Source organism: Dromiciops gliroides, chromosome X, assembly GCF_019393635.1.
Source record: "Dromiciops gliroides isolate mDroGli1 chromosome X, mDroGli1.pri, whole genome shotgun sequence".
NCBI classification, from domain to species: domain Eukaryota; kingdom Metazoa; phylum Chordata; class Mammalia; order Microbiotheria; family Microbiotheriidae; genus Dromiciops; species Dromiciops gliroides.
Window position 1 is genome coordinate 84132745 of NC_057867.1, and position 16391 is coordinate 84149135.

Here is a 16391-nt window from a genome sequence, read left to right on the forward strand (position 1 = left end):
CGTGGCCCGTGAGGGAGCCGGGCAGCCGGTGCAGAGGGGCCGCCGGGGGAGTCTCTCTCTCTCCATCTCGTCCTCTCGTAGTTTGCCCCTCTTTAACCTCCTCCTCCTCCCCCCACTTGACCGAGGAAGGGCAGTTCCCTTCGTTGTCCCTCTTCTTCTTCCCGCGCCTCGCCTCCTGGCCCGGGTTTCTTTTCTTTCTGGGCCTCCCTCCCTCCCCCTTTGGTTCAGATGAACGCGAAGTTCATTCGTTTCATGGGAGAGAGTGAGTTCGCTCCCCTTCTTCTTTCTTTCCTCCCCGGGATCGTCTCCTGTTCGGCCCATTTCCTCACCCCGAAGCCCCTCGGACCTTTGCCTGTCTTTGGAAACTGTCTCTGTGACCTTTCGAGACCTTCTTCCAATCCCGAGAGGACACTCGTTTCTTCTCCCCCGTCAAAAGGTAAGCAATTTTCAACCTCCCCTAGCGCCTTCCGCTTGATTCAATAGATTTCAATCTATGAAATACTTTCCTATGTTTCTCTGGTTGCTTACGTGTCCATTTGGGGGGCGGCAAGGTGGCACCGAGCCTGAAGGTGAGAGTTCAAATCTCGCCTCAGCCGCTTACTATCTGCGTGACCCTGGACGAGTCACTTAACCCCAGTCACTTCAGACACCCAGGGCCATCCCCAGTCGTTCTGATAGAGATCTTGCCAGTGCACCCAGATGGCTCTGGAGGAGAGAGTGAGGTTGGCGACCTTGCACAGCCTTCCCTCACTTAAAGCCATTTTGTTAAAAGCCCTGACATCACCTCAATCTAGAAGGAAGGACAAGCAATGACAATAGCAGCAGCAGCAGCAGCAGCATTCTTGAGTGTGAGCCTTTACATTTTGCCCTGGCGGCGGGGTGGGGTGGGGGGTGTGTGTGTGTGTGCGTGTGTCATGTTCCAAGCGTTTTGTTGTTTTATGTTGCCAACTGCCAGGTCTCCTGTGATCCTCATCGTGGCTCCTTGGCACTTGAACTGTTTCTTTCTGGTGGTTTGCAGTGTTTTTCTTTGACCTGGAAATTTGGAATTGTGGCTCTGATGTTCCTGGAAATTTTCATTTCGGGGTTCCTTTTAGGAGGCAACTGCTATGTTTTTTAAATTTTTATTTTGTTCCCTGGTTCTAAGAGTGCTGGACAGTTTTCATTTGTGAGTTGTTGAAATATGGGACTCAGACTTCTGTTGTTGTTATTGTTGTGATTTTCATGTAGTGCAATGATTCTATGATCATCTCTCCTCGTCTTGTTTTTCAAGTCAGTTATTCTGAGAAACGTTTACTCTTTTCAGGCTTGTGATTTTTCTTTAATATTTCTTGTTTGTTTCAGAATCATTTTCTGTTTGGCCCATTTTATTTTCTGGGAGGTCAGTTCTTGCGTTAGGATTACCTGTCCGAGGGAATTAATTGTCCTCGCCATTCTTTCCTTCCTAGATATTCTGTCTTGTATCTGTCTCCTACCCCTAGGTCACCTCGTGCTCGATGCTGGTCTCCTGATGTGGCTAGGGCCCTGGGATCATCCTTGACCTACCCAGCCTTTTCTCTGTTTAGGGCTTCCCCGGGATTATGGGAGCTTTCTGTTGCTTTTGTTTTAGTACTGAATTCTATGAAGGAATTTCTGATGCTCTTTGGTGTTCTTATGTACATTCGTGGAGCTCTACTGAAGTATTTTTGTGCAGTCTGTGCTCTTCTGGGACTTAGTGAAATGTTTTTCACTGTCTTCTTAGGATTTTCATAGAATTCCGTTTTGATCGTTGCCCTGTCAATGTGTATGGTATTTCCCTAGTGGAGCTTCTTGTGCCGCATCACTTCAGATATCTTCCCATGTTTTGGTGTATATGCAGCACTTTTTTAAGCACTGTCCTCACAGTACAAACTCTGTCCAAGGGTAGGGACATTCTAGGAACTCTATTCACATGATCCCATTGTGTGCTAGTCTTTCCACAACTCCTGCAACGTTGACTATTCCCATCTTTGCCATCGTACCAGGTGTGAAGCGAACAGAACTGTTTCGATTGGCATTTCTCTCTTTGTGATTTTGAGCCATGAGAGGCAATATGGTATAGTGGATAGAGCCTTGGACTTAGAGTCAAATCAATAAGTATTAAGTACTGTATGCCAAGTGCCATGTTGAGGATACAAAGAAAGACAAAAAACAGTTTCTGCCTTCAAGGAACTCACATTCTTTTTTTTTTTTTTTTTTTTTAGTGAGGCAATTGGGGTTAAGTGACTTGCCTAGGGTCACACAGCTAGTAAGTGTTAAGTGTCTGAGGCCGGATTTGAACTCAGGTCCTCCTGACTCCCGGGCTGGTCCACTGTGCCACCTGGCTGCCCCAAGGAACTCGCATTCTAATGGGGGGTGGGAGGGGGGGAAGGGGTCGGGTCAGGAAAACATTTTTGGATCCTGAACCAGGTACACTAGCTGTGTGACCCTGGGCAAGCCACTTAACCCCCCCCCCCACCTCAGTTTCCTCCTTTGTGAAATTAGGAGTTTGCCTGGATGACTACTCGGGTTCCTTTCAGTTCTGACTCTATAATACCGTGATCTTGTGATCTGTATGGTTGTTAAAGAGTTTGTCATCCTTCTTCTGTTCTTGGATATCAGACCCTTACCAGGATTATTGGAGGGAAAGATTTTTTCCCAAGTCAACTACTTTCCTTCTTATCCTAGTTTATTAATTTTGTTCGTATAAAAATATTTCAATTTCATATCATCAAGATTTCCAATTTTGTTTTTAGTTCTTGTTTCTCACCCTTGTTTGTTTCATAATTCACCACCTAGCCATGGTTTAAACAGGCGCTAGCATCAGCTTTTCTTCTAACTTTCTTGTGGTAGGGTGTCTAATAATTAAGTTACATATCCATTTTGGATTTAATGTGTTGGAAAATGTTTTAGACCGAATTTCTGTCAGACTGCTTTCCATTTTCCCCAGGTAATTTATGTTTTGGGGTTTATCAGACACTGGGCTATGCCACTGTGTCCGATTGTTCCTTTTGTAGTCTTTTCTACTGATCTACTTCCTAAAAAACTAATGCCAAATAGTGTTGATGATTACTTATTTATAAGATAAGTTGTGGTCTAAAACGTTCTATTCCCCCTCCATTCCAACTTTTAAAAATGGTTTCATTGGAAGTTCTAAATGTTTTTTGTTCCTAAAGATCTCCATTTGGTGTTCTCTTGATTTGGTTACTTTATTTGTTTTTCTTTTTTTTCCCCCTCCATAAAAGTATTTTATTATTTTCCAGTTACACGTGGAGAGAGTTTGCAACATTTGTTTTTATAAGATTTCTAGTTTCAATTTTTTCTCCCCCCCTCCCCTCCCTCCACCCTCCCCAACACAGCTAGCAATCCGATATAGGTTATATATGTACAATCACATTAAACGTATTTCTGCATTAGTCATGCTGTGCAAGAAGAATCAGAGCAAAAAAGAAAAACAACAACCAAAAAAAATAGAGGTAGCATGGTTCAATCTGCAACTACATTCCATAGTTCTTTTTTTTTCCTGGATTTGGAGAGCATTTTCCATGATGAGTCCCTTGGAACTATCTTGGACCACTGCATTGCTGAGAAGAGTCAAGTCCACCACAGTTGATCAACACACAATGCTGTTCATACTGTGTACAATGTTCTCTTGGCTCTGCTCACTTCACTCAGCATCAGTTCATGTAAGTCCTTCCAGGTGTCTCTGAACTCCTCCTGCTCATCATTTCTTTTTTTCCCATGTCACCCAAGGGTTTTGTTTATTTCTTTATAAATATTAGTTATTATTTATTAGCACCACATTGCATGAACTTATTGATTTTTTCTGGTTTTCCCAAAACTATGAACTCTAGTTTACTATTTTAAAAACTATGAAATTGTTTTATTTTCCAGTTACATGTAGAGATAGTTTTCGACATTTGTTTTCATAAGATTTCTAGTTTCAAATTTTTTCCCTCCCTTCCCCTCCCTCCCCAAGACAGCAAGTAATCTGATATAGGTTATGTATGTACAATAGCATTAAACCTATTTCTGCATTAGTCGTGTTATAAGAGAAGAATCAGAGCAAAAAGGAAAAACCTCAAACATTTTTTTAAAAAGCAGCACCAAAACCAAAAGAAATAGTATGATTCCATCTGCTTCCATATTCCACAGTTCCTTTTTCTTTTGTTCTGGATTTGGAGAGCCTTTTCTTTCCATCATGAGTCCCTTGGAACTTTCTTGTACCGTTGGATTGGTGAGAAGAATCTAGTCTATCACAGTTGATCAACACATAATGTTGATGATACTGTGTACAATGTTCTTCTGGTTCTGCTCATCTCACTCGTCATCAGTTCATGCAAGTCCTTCCGGGTTTCCCTGAACTCCTCCTGCTCATCGTTTCTTATGGCCCAATTGTTGGGCATCCCCTCAATTTCCAGTTCCTTGCCACCACAAAAAGAGCAGCTATAAATATTTTTGTACATGTGGGTCCTTTTCCCTTTTTGATGATCTCTTTGGGGAAAAGACCCAACAGTGGTATTGCTGGGTCAAAGGGTATGCAGAGCTTTATAGCCCTTTGGGCATAATTCCAAATTGCTCTCCACAATGGTTGGATCAGTTCACAGCTCCACCAACAATGCATTAGTGTTCCAATTTCCCCACAGCTTCTCCAACATTTATTATTTTTCTTTTTTGTCATATTAGCCAATCTGATAGGTGTCAGGTGGTACCTCAGAGCTGTTTTAATTTGCATTTCTCTAATCAAGAGTGATTTAGAGCATTTTTCTATATGGCAATAGGTAGCTTTGATCTCTTCATCAGAAAACTGCCTGTTCGTATCCTTTGACCATTTCTCAATTGGGGAATGACTTGGATTCTTATGAATTTGACACAGTACTCTATATATTTGAGAAATGAGGCCTTTATCAGATGCACTGGCTATAAAAATTGTTTCCCAGCTTTCTGCCTCCCTTCTACTTTTGGATGCATTGCTTCTGTTTGTACAAAAACCTTTTAATTTAATGTAATCAAAATGATCCATTTTGCATTTCATAATATTCTCTATCTCTTGTTTGGTCATAAACTGTTCTCCTTTCCAAAGATCTGAAAGGTAAACTCTTCCTTCCTTCCTCTCCTCATTTACCTGTGGTATCACCTTTTATGTCTAAATCATGCACCCATTTTGACCTTATGTTAGTATAAGCTGTCAGATGTTGGTCTATGCCTAATTTCTGCCCTACTATCTTCCAGTTTTCCCAGCAGTTTTTGTCAAATACTGAGTTCCTCTCCCAGAAGCTGGAGTCTTTGGGTTTATCAAACAGTACCTCACTAAAGTCATTTACTACTGTGTCTCCTGTGCCTAGCCTATTCCATTGATCCTCCATTCTATTTCTTAGCCAGTACCAGATAGTTTTGATGACTGCTGCTTTATAATAAAGCTTCAGATTTGGTATAGCTAGCCCACCTTCCTGTGCACTTTTTTCATTATTTCCCTTGATATTATTGACCTTTTGTTTTTCTAGATGAATTTTGTTATTTTTTCTAGCTCTACAGAATAATTTTTAGGTAGTCTGATTGGTATGGCACTGAATAAGTACATTAATTTAGGTAGAATTGTCATTTTTGTTATATTAGCTCGGCCTATCCATGAGCAGTTGATATTTTTCCAGTTATTTAGATCTGATTTGATTTGCGTGAAAAGTGTTTGGTAATTGTGTTCACAGAGTTCTTGGGTTTGTCTTGACAAGTAGACTCCTAGGTATTTTATATTGTCTACCATTGCTTTAAATGGAATTTCCCTTTCTGTCTCTTGCTGCTGCCCTTTGTTAGTCATGTATAGAAATGCTGATGATTTATGTGGATTTATTTTATATCCGGCTACTTTGCTAAGGTTGTTAATTGTTTCAAGTCATTTTTGGTTGATTCTCTAAGTATCCCATCATATCACCTGCAAAGAGTGATAGTTTTGTTTCCTCCTTGCCTATTCTAATTCCTTTAATTCCTTTTTCTTCTCTGATTGCTAACGCTAACATTTCTAGCACAATATTAATAATAGGGGTGGTAATGGACATCCCCGATTCACCCCTGCTCTTACTGGGGAGGCCTCTAACTTATCTCCATCACATATAATGCTTGCTGATGGTTTTAGGTAGATACTGCTTGTTATTTTAAGGAAAGCTCCCCCTATTCCTAAGCTCTCCAGTGTTTTTATTAGGAATGGGTGTTGTATTTTGTCAAAAACTTTCTCTGCATCTATTGAGATAATTGTATGATTTTGGTTGCTTTTCTTATTGATGTGGTTGATTATGTTAATAGTTTTCCGAATGCTGAACCAGCCCTGCATTCCTGGTATAAATCCCACCTGCTCATAGTGTATTCTCCTGGTGATCACTGGCTGTAATCTCCTTGCTAATAGGGAAATTGGTCTATAATTTTCTTTCTCTGTTTCTGTTCTGCCTGGTTTTGGTATCACCACCACATTTGTGTCATAAAAGGAATTTGGTAGAACTCCTTCTTCACCTACTTTTTCCAAATAATTTGAATAATATTGGAATTCATTGTTCTTCAAATGTTTGGTAGAATTCACCTGCAAACCCAGCTGGCCATGGGGACTTTTTCTTAGGGAGTTCATTAATGGCATGGTCACTTTCTTTTTCTGATATGGGCTTATTTAAGGATTTTATTTCCTCTTCAGTTAACCTGGGCAGTTTGTATTTTTGTAAATAATTATCCATTTCATTTAGATCGTCAAATTTATTGGCATACAGTTGGGCAAAATAGTTCCTAATTATTGCTTTAATTTCCACTTCATTGGTGGTGAAATCACCCCTTTCATTTTTGATACTGGTAATTTGGTTTTCTTCTTTCTCTTTTCAAATCAAATTAACCAATGGTTTATCTATTTTATTGGGGTTTTTCATAAAACCAGCTCTTAGTTTTATTAATTCTATACTTTTCCTTCTTTCAGTTTTATTAATTTCTCCTCTAATTTTCAGAATTTCTAATTTAGTATTTAATTGGGGATTTTTAATTTGTTCTTTTTCTAGCTTTTTAAGTTGCATGCCCAATCGTTGATCTCCTCTTTCTCTTTTTTATTGATGTAAGCAGTTAGAGATATAAGATTTCCCCTAAGCACTGCTTTGGCTGCATCCCATAGATTTTGGTATGTTGTCTCATTATCGTCATCTCTTGAAGTTATTGTTTTTTTCTATGATTTGTTGTTTGACCCATTCATTCTTTAGAATGAAATTAGCTTTTATATCTTCATCAGAAAACTGCCTGCTCATATCCTTTGGCCAACAAAAAAAAGTTACTTTTCCTATCACTGGAATAGTTGTTGTGGTAGCATTGTTTCCATTTGCTCATTCTTGTAGCCTATTTTGTAACTTTGTGCTTTCTGTTAGGGCTGAGCTTGTGTCCTCTGGGGTTATTCTACTACTTTCTTGGAGTTCAGCGTGTTGGGTTATTCCAGAATCTCAGGGACAGCTCATATGGGGGCCCCACAAGTTTTTACTTCCCCCATGGTGACCTGACACATGGCAAAGTCTGAGCACTGGCCCTCTGGTCTGAAGTTCCTCTCCTGGTCATTCCTCCACAGGCTTCAGACTGGAACCAAGACCTCACTACACTCACAGCATCAGAGCCACACAGATGCTGCTTCTGACCTTCTTCTTCAGGCCACAACCCAAGGCCTGCAACCCCTCCTCACTCAGCCCTGGATCTGCGACCCAGGAGTGGAGCGTGAGCAACAGACCTGGCACTTGGCAGCCATTTCTGCACCCTTCATAAGGTAAGGATCCTTTCGGCTAGATGTCCCCTCCTTCTCTAGCACCCCCCCCCCGACATACACACACCATCCTCTCCCTCTATCTCCCCTCTCCTTTCTTTTCTCTCTACTTCCCTTCTCTACCACTCACAGAAGCACACACTATGTCTTCTCTCCCCTTTCTGTAATGCTCCCTTTCACCCACAGTCTCTTCCCTCTCTCCCTTCTCTACTTAAACCTCCCCCCACTCACACACACACACACACACACACACACACACACACTCCCTCTCTCAGGATCTCTCCTCTCACTCACACCTACACACTCTAGCCCTTTTCTACCTCTCTACCTCCTCTCTCCCCCAACTCTCACACACAAACATTCCCCTTCTCTACCACTCCCACACAGACACTCTCTATCACCTGTCTTCTTATCTCCTTTCTCTCCCCACCCCACACTCACACTCTCTGCCTCTATGGACCTTCTCTACCTCTCTCTTATGCTCACGCTCTATCTCCTTCCTTTCTCTCTCCCTTTCTCTAACACTCCCACTGACCCACACTCTCCCCCTCCCACAAAAGCACACTTTCTCTACCTTCTTTCTCTCCTCTCTCCTATCTCTCCCTTCTTTCCCTGTGTCCTCTCTTCCCTCCTTTCACACACTCAGACATAAATACTCTCTGCTTATTTCCTCTCTTCCTTTCCCCTTCCTCCCTCCCTCTCTCTCTCTCTCTCTCACACACACACACACACACACACTCTCTCTCTCTCTCTGTCTCTTAACCAGTATTCTCCTTCTCTACTGCTCTAACACAAACTCTCTCTTCCTATGTCCCCCCACTCTCACACACACATCCACTCTATCTCCTCTCCTCTATACCTCCTTTCCCTCTCTCTCCCTTCTCCCTCTTTTATCTCCTCTCCCCCCACTAACAGTCACACAAAACACTCTCTATCTCCTCTCTCCCTTCTATCTTTCTCACACACTCACACTCTCTCCCTTCTCTACCCGCCCCCCCCCACTTTTTCCCTATCTCTCACACATTCTCTATCTTCTCTCTCCTTTCACTATCACCTCTCCCATATCACATACTCTCCTCTCCCTTTATTGCCTCTCTCCCCTTTCTCCCTCTCTATTTCCTGTCTTTCTGTCTCCTCTCCCCCCTCACACACACTATCTCTTCTCTTCCTTTCTCCTCCTCTCCATTTCTCTCTTACACTCACACTTAAATATTCTCTAACACTCCCACTCACATATTCTCTCCCTTCTCTACCTGTCTATCTCTTTTCTCCAACTCTCTCTCTCTCTCTCTCTCTCTCTCTCTCTCTCACTCTCACACACACACACACACACACACACACACACACACACTCTCTCTCTCTCTCTCTCTCTCTCTCTCTCTCTCTCTCTCTCTCTCTCTCACTACCTTATCTCTTCTCCCTCTGCCACTCACAGGTAAACAGTCTTTATCTCTTTTCTCTGTTCTGTCCTACCTCTCCCTTTTCTACCTCCCCCCATATACATTCACAAACACACTCTCCTTATCTCCTCTCTTCCTCCTTTCCATATGTCCTCTCACTCTCACACACAATCTGTCTCCTGTCTTTCTAACTCCTCCCTCGCTTTTCCCCCATCTTGTCATTATCCCCTATCTCTTCTTCTCCCTATCTCCTCTCTCTTCTTCTCTCCTTATCTCTTCTCTCTCTCCCCTTTATCTAACACTCCCACTCCATTCTCACCCTTCTTTCCCTATCTCCTCTCCACCCCCTCTCTCCATTCTCTACTTCTCCCACATACACACTCACACTCTCTCCCTTCTTTGCCTATCTCCTCCTCTCCATGTTGTCCCCTGCTATCTCACTTCTGTACCTCTCTTACACTCACATACTTTCTCGCTCCTTTCCCTATCTCTTCCACTTTCTATCTCTCTCACACACTTTCTCTTCCTCTCCTATCTTTTCTCTCCCTTCTATCTGTGTCTCATTTATACACACTCACACTCTATCTCCTCTCCTCCTTTCTTTCTCCCCTTCATTCACACACACTCATAATTAAACATTCTGTACCTCTTCCACTCACACCTATATACTCTATTGCTCTCTATCTTCTCTCTCTCCACCTCACCCCACCCCCTCACACAGACTTTTCCCTATTAAACCCTCCTTTGTTTTCAGTTTGGGCTACCACAGAAAGTGCTGCTGTCAATATTTTGGTCGCTAGATCCTTTCCCTCTTTCTATGATTTTTGGGGGTATAGGCCTAGGTTACTTGCCAATCCTAAGACCTGGACATTCTAGGACTTACATCCTGGGACTTAAATGCTGGTAGTTCCTTGGAGGGCACATACATCGTCTCCCTTTGGGTGAGCCATCATCCTGGAAAGCATAGCCCCTTCAAAAGGTTGCCTGTTATGCCCGTTGCTTGTATTCATACCAATTTCCTTTGAAAAGTCCCTGAACATTCTCCCACCTCCCAAAGTCCCTTCCCTCCCCAATTTGCCCTGGGAGGTCAAGAGATCTCACCGTCCTCTGCGAGGAGTGAATTTTTCCATTCAAAAAACATTTATTAAGGGCCTGCTATATTCCAGGCAGTCTGTTAAGCACTAGGGACACAAAAAGAGGCAAGAGACAGCCCCTGCCTTCAAGGAGCATACAGTCTAACGGGCGAGACAACATGCAAAGAAATATATACAAAGCAAACTATATATAGGGTAAATAGGAGAATAATTAACAGAGGGAAAGCTCTGCAATTAATTAAGAGAGGTTGGGGAAGGCTTCCTGTAGGAAGTAGGATTTTTATTTTTTTAAAATAATATTTTATTCTTGCCCCAATGACATGTTAAAACAATTTTTTAATATCTTTTGAAGTTTTAAGTTGAAATGCTATCCCCCTTCCTGAGATGATAAGGAATATACGTGTACACACACACACACACACACACACACACACACACACAGAGGTTATCCATGTGCAATTGTGTGAAACATTTCCATAGTTGTCATTTTGTACAGGAAGACTAAAAAAATGAAAGAAAGTGATACGGTATCAGTTCTTTCTCTGGAGGAGGAGATCGTGCTTCATCATGAGTCCTTTGGCATTGTCTTGGATCGTCGTATGGCCGAGAGTAGGTGAGTCGTTCACCGTTCTTCATTATATAATATTGTTGTTACTATGAACAATGTTCTCCTGCTTCTGCTCACTTCTCTTTCCATCAGTTCACATAAGTCTTTGCAGGGTTTTGTTTTGTTTTTTAAATCCTCCTGCTTGCCGCTTCCTATAGCACAATAATATTCCATCACAATCATATACCATACCTTGTTTAACCATTTCCCAATTGATGGACATCCTCTCAATTTTCAATTATTAGCCACCACAAAAAGAGATGCTATCAATGTTTTTGTACAAATAGGTCATTTTCCCTTTTTTGATGTCTTTGGGATACAGACTTAGTGGCGGGATCACTGGGTGCAAAGGGTATGCACCATTTTATAGCCCTTTGGCCATAAATTTCAAATTGTTCTCTAAAATGGTTGGATCAGTTCACAACTCCACTGACAGTGCACTGGAGGGTGGGATTTTAGCTGAGTCTTAAAGGAAATCAGGGAGGCCAGTGGTTGGAAGGGAGGAAGAAGAGCATTCCAGGCATGGGAGCCAGAGAGAATGCCCAGAACTGAGAGATGGAGGGTCTTGTTCATCCAACAGCCAGGATCCAAGAGTACATGTTAGGGAATAGGGAGTAAGAAGAGGGCTTTGAATGCCAAGCAGAGGATTTTGTATTTGCTCCTGGAGGAAATGGGGACTTTTATATCTCACATTCAACTTACTTTCACCCTGACTGAGGGTCTTCTCAACTGTGTACACTAGCAAGCTCTCACCTCTCTTTGTTTGATCCTAATGATGTGGACATGTTGCTTTTAATCTAAAATGGTGAATTTTTCTCCTTCCTTTCTTTTTTAACTGCCTTAATTCTTTCGTCTCCTAATCCTTTTGCCACAGTTCTGGGCTACTTGGTTCCTTGGTAGCTAAAGACTTTCTCTTGGCTCCCTGAAATAGTTGTTCACACTCTAGAGATTGACATATGGGAGAGCAGCTTTGGGCCTCCCTGGACTTGGTCCCCTTCTCTGGTCACTGGTTGGTTTGAGTCCACCTTTGCTCTCGTTTTATCACTACAGCTAGAGTTTCTAGAATGATGCCATAAGAATGGAGGAAAGGGACATGTTTGCTTGATTTCTCTTGACACTAAAATGTCTTCCAGTGTCTCCACTCCCAACAATGAGAGCTAGGTTTTTAGCAAAGGTTTTTTTCTGAAGCTCTTGTGGTAATTGTGTGGGTTTTTTGTTATCTTGGCTGCTTCTGTGATTATGCTTATTGCTTTCCTACTGTTAACCATCTTTATGAATCTCACCTAGTCACAGTGAATCATTTCCTAGACAGATCACTCTGTAGGGATTTTGTTTGAAAATTTGGCATCGCTGAGGTAGGTCTATGTTGTTTGCCTTTGTATACTCTCTCTCTGTAGCTATCTCAGTGTAACAGAGTACAAATTAGGGAGTCAGAAGACCCAAGTTTACATCTAGGCCCTGCTGCTGAGTGTGACCTTGAATGCTCCCTATGTGACCTTGGGAAAGTCACTTAATGCCTCAGAGCTTCAGTTCCTCATTCCTAAAATGAGGGAATTCAACCAACCAGATGACCTGAAAAGTCCCTTTCAACTCGAAGTCTAGGATTCCATATTTTCTAACATTCTCTGCATTTGTCAGTCGGTGTTTCTGTGCCTTTTCACCCTTATTTCATAGAAGGCTTTTTCTCTCATCAGGCTTCCTTCAAATTGTGGTTGTGGACGTGCCATTTCATCCATGAGAAACAGCAAAAAAACGCCACTTCATTGACTTACAAGGAAACTTCCAATCTTCTTTAAGGTAAAGTGCCATATTTATTGTCTACCTTCTGGTGCAGTAAGAGCTATAGGCTGGCCTAAGTCTGGATCCACCTCAGCCATCCATTCTACTAGTGGAGTAGGAGAGACAGAGAGAGGGAGAGAGAGTATGTGTGCATATGTGTGTGTATGAGAGAGAGAGAAAGAAAGGAAGAGATAGGGAGGGAAAGACTATGTGTGAGAGGGAGAAGAGATAGAAAGAGGAGATTGAGAGGGGGAGAAGGGGGAGAGTGTGTGAGGGCGAGAGAGAGGGGAGAGGGAGTGTTTTGGGCAGGGAGAGAGGAAAGGGAGATAGAGTGTGGAGTGTGTGAGGGAGGTAGAGAATGGAGAGAGAGAGGAGAGAGGGAAAGAAGGGAGGGGAGATAGAGAGGTAGAGAAGGCTGAGAGAGAGAGGGTCAAGTGTGTGAGTTTGAGAGGAAAGACAAGGGATAGGGAGAAAGAGAAGACAGTGTGTGTGAATGAGAGTTTCTCTGTGAGAGTTGGGTGGAAAGAGGAGATAGAACAGAGATTTGGAGAGAGAGATAGAGAAAGAGTGTTTATATGTGAGTGGGGGAGAGTGGGAGTGTTAGACCAGGGGTAGAGAGGAGAGATAAGGAAAGAAGGGGAGGGTGAGTGTATGTATGTGGGGAAGAATGGGGAGAAGGGAGAGAGGATGAGAGAGGAGATAGACTAGAGAGTGTAGGAGAGGGACAGAACGTTAAGTGTGAGTGTATGTGAGAAAGATAGAAGGGGAGAGGAGGAGATAGGAAAAGAAGGGAGAGAGGAGATAGAGAGTGTATGTGTGGAAGTAGTAGGGAAGGGGAGTGTTTGTGTGCGTGAGTTGGGGGAAAGAAGAAATAGTAGAGAAGGGAGATAGAGAAAGAATGTGTGAATGGGGGGAGAGAGGAGAGAGGGTGTATGTGTGTGTGTGAGAGAGAGAGAGAGAGAGACTATTTCTTGATGCCTCAGAGTCATTAGCTTATACCAGGTCCATTCTCAAAGTCAAGGTGGTCCCCCCCCCCAGATTTGTCTTCTAGCACTTACAGAGGAATTCTGCTTAGACTAGTAGTGTCCAAGCTGCATTTTCTTGGATGCTTTTTGACTGTAGCCGTTTTGGAGTTCTCTCCTTTAAGTTTAGAAGTTACTTTTCCTATAACGGGAATAGTTGTCGTGGTAGCATTGTTTTCATTTGCTCATTATTGTAGCCTATTTTCTAATTTGGTGATTTATGTTAGGGCTGAGCTTGGGTCCTCTGGGGTCATTCTACTACTTTCTTTTTTTGGGGGTGGGGGGGTGAGGCAATTGGGGTTAGGTGACTTGCCCAGGGTCACACCGCTAGTAAGTGTCAAGTGTCTGAACTTGGGTCCTCCTGACTCCACAGCTGGTGTTCTTTCCACTGCACCACCTAGCTTCCCCTTTACTGCTTTCTTGGAGTTCAGCGTGTTGGGTTATTCCAGGATCTCAGGGACAGCTCATATGGGGGCCCCACAAACTTTTATTTCCCCCATGGTGACCTGACACATGGCAAAGTCTGAGCACTGGCCCTCTGGTCTGAGGTTCCTCTCCTGGTCATTCCTCCACAGGCCTCAGACTGGAACCAAGACCTCACTACACTCACAGCATCAGAGCCACACAGATGCTGCTGCTGCTGCTGCTTCTGAACTTCCTCTTCAGGCCACAACCCAAGGCCTGCAACCCCTCCTCACTCAGCCCTGGATCTGCGACCCAGGAGTGGAGCGTGAGCAACAGACCTGGTACTTCTGCACTCTTCGTAAGGTAAGGATGTCCCCTCCCTCCCTCTCATCCCCACACATTCTCTCCTCTCTTTCCTTCTCTCTCCCTTCCCTACCTCTCCCAATCACACATACACACATATACTCTCTTCTCCCTATGTCTCTTCTCTCACTCTCTCCCCTTTCTCCCCCTTCTCAAACACTCACACATAAACCCTTTCTCCCTAGCTTCTCTCTTCCTATCTCCTCTTTTCCCCCAACTCTCTCTCTCTTTCCTTCTCCCCTGCTTCTCTATCTCCTCTTTATCTGCAAATCCCACACACTCCCCATCTCTTCTCCCCTCCCTCCTTTCCCTATATCCTCCACTCTGCTTCTGTCTCACACACAGACTTTCTCCTTTCTCTTCCTATCTTCCCTCCTCTGCCTCTCTATCTCCTCTTATTCCCCCCTCACTCACACAAACACCTCTCTCTATTTCTTCTCTCTCACCCTCTATTTATCTACATCTCCTCCCCTTTCTTCTTTCTATCTCCCTTCTCTGTCTCTCACAAAGACTTTCTCCTTTCCCTAGCCCTCAAACCTAAACAGAGAAGGGAGCTTCTCTACCTCTCTATCTTCTCTCTAACATTCCCAAACATACACACACTCCCCTTATCTCTCCCTCCTACACCTCTTCTCCTTCCTCCTCCCTCACACTCACAAACACTCCCTTTTTCCTTTCCCTTCCTATCTTCCCCCCTTTCCCCACAACTCACACACATACTCTCTCTCTTTCTTCTCTCCCTCCTTTCCCTATATCCTCCACCCTGCTTGTCTGTCTCTCTCTACATCTCCTCTACTTCCATCTCCTCTTTCCCCCAACTCACACACAAACACTCCCTTTCTTTTCCTCTTCTATCTCTCCCCCACCTTTCTCTTCCTCTCTAGCTACATCTCTTCTCCTTCCTCCTCCCTCACGGACAGACACACACACACACACACACACACACACACACACACACACACACTCTCACTCTTTCTCCTTTCCCTAGCCCTCACACCTAAGCATAGAAGGGAACTTCTCTACCTCTCTTTTCTTCTCCCCTTTCTCCCTCTATCTCCTCCTCTCTTACTTCTCTACCATACACAAACATTCTCTTCCCCGCATCTCTCATACACACAGACTCTATTTCTTCTCTCCCTCCTTTCCCTATATGCTCCACTCTGCTTCTGTCTGTCTCTCACACACAAACACATTCTCTTTACCCATCTCCTCTTTTTCCCCTCCCTCTCTCTACATCTCCTCTATTTCCATCTCCTCACACCCAAACACTGCCCCTATCTCTCCTCTCCTTCCTCCTCCCTGCTTCTGTCTGTGACACACACACACACACACACACACACACACACTCTCTCTCTCCTCCTCTCACCCTCTATTTATCTACATCTCCTCCCCTTTCTTCTTTCTATCTCCCTTCTCTGCCTCTGTCTCTCACAAAGACTTTCTCCTTTCCCTAGCCCTCAAACCTAAACAGAAGAGAGCTTTTCTCTCTCCTCTTATCCCCAAACATACACACACTCCCCTATCTCTCCCTCCTCCTCCCTCACACTCAAACACTCCCTTTCTCCTTTCCCTTCTATCTCCCTTCACTGCATCTCTCACACACACTCTTTTTCTTCTCTCCCTCCTGCTTCTCTCTGTCTCCTCTATCTCTTTATTCTCTCTCTTCTTTCTCTAACATTCCTAAACACCCACACTCTTCCCCTCCCCTCTTTTCTTCTCCCCTTCTTCCTCTGCATCTCTCCCTCCTTTCCCCCCCAACTCCCACCTTCCTCTCTCACTTCCAAACACTCCCTTCTTTCTATTTCCTCTTCCCCCTACTTATACACACACTGTGTATAAAGTCCATTAGACAGTATTGTTTGCATCCTAATTTTTGAGAGGACTCTGCCTTTATTGGTTCTGTACAATAAATATGTTCACTACTTCTTAAGGAAACAGGGGGTTAGTGATTAGATAGAT

At 43.4% G+C, this 16391-nt stretch overlaps 1 long non-coding RNA gene across 1 annotated transcript; it reads left to right on the forward strand.

Annotated features, from left to right (window-relative positions):
* LOC122733704 lies at positions 1–14414 on the forward strand. The gene is made up of 5 exons (XR_006353946.1): positions 1–436; positions 7574–7765; positions 10753–10869; positions 12558–12660; positions 14240–14414. It is a non-coding gene; the product is annotated as an uncharacterized LOC122733704 (long non-coding RNA).
* Positions 14415–16391: the final 1977 nt, after the last annotated feature.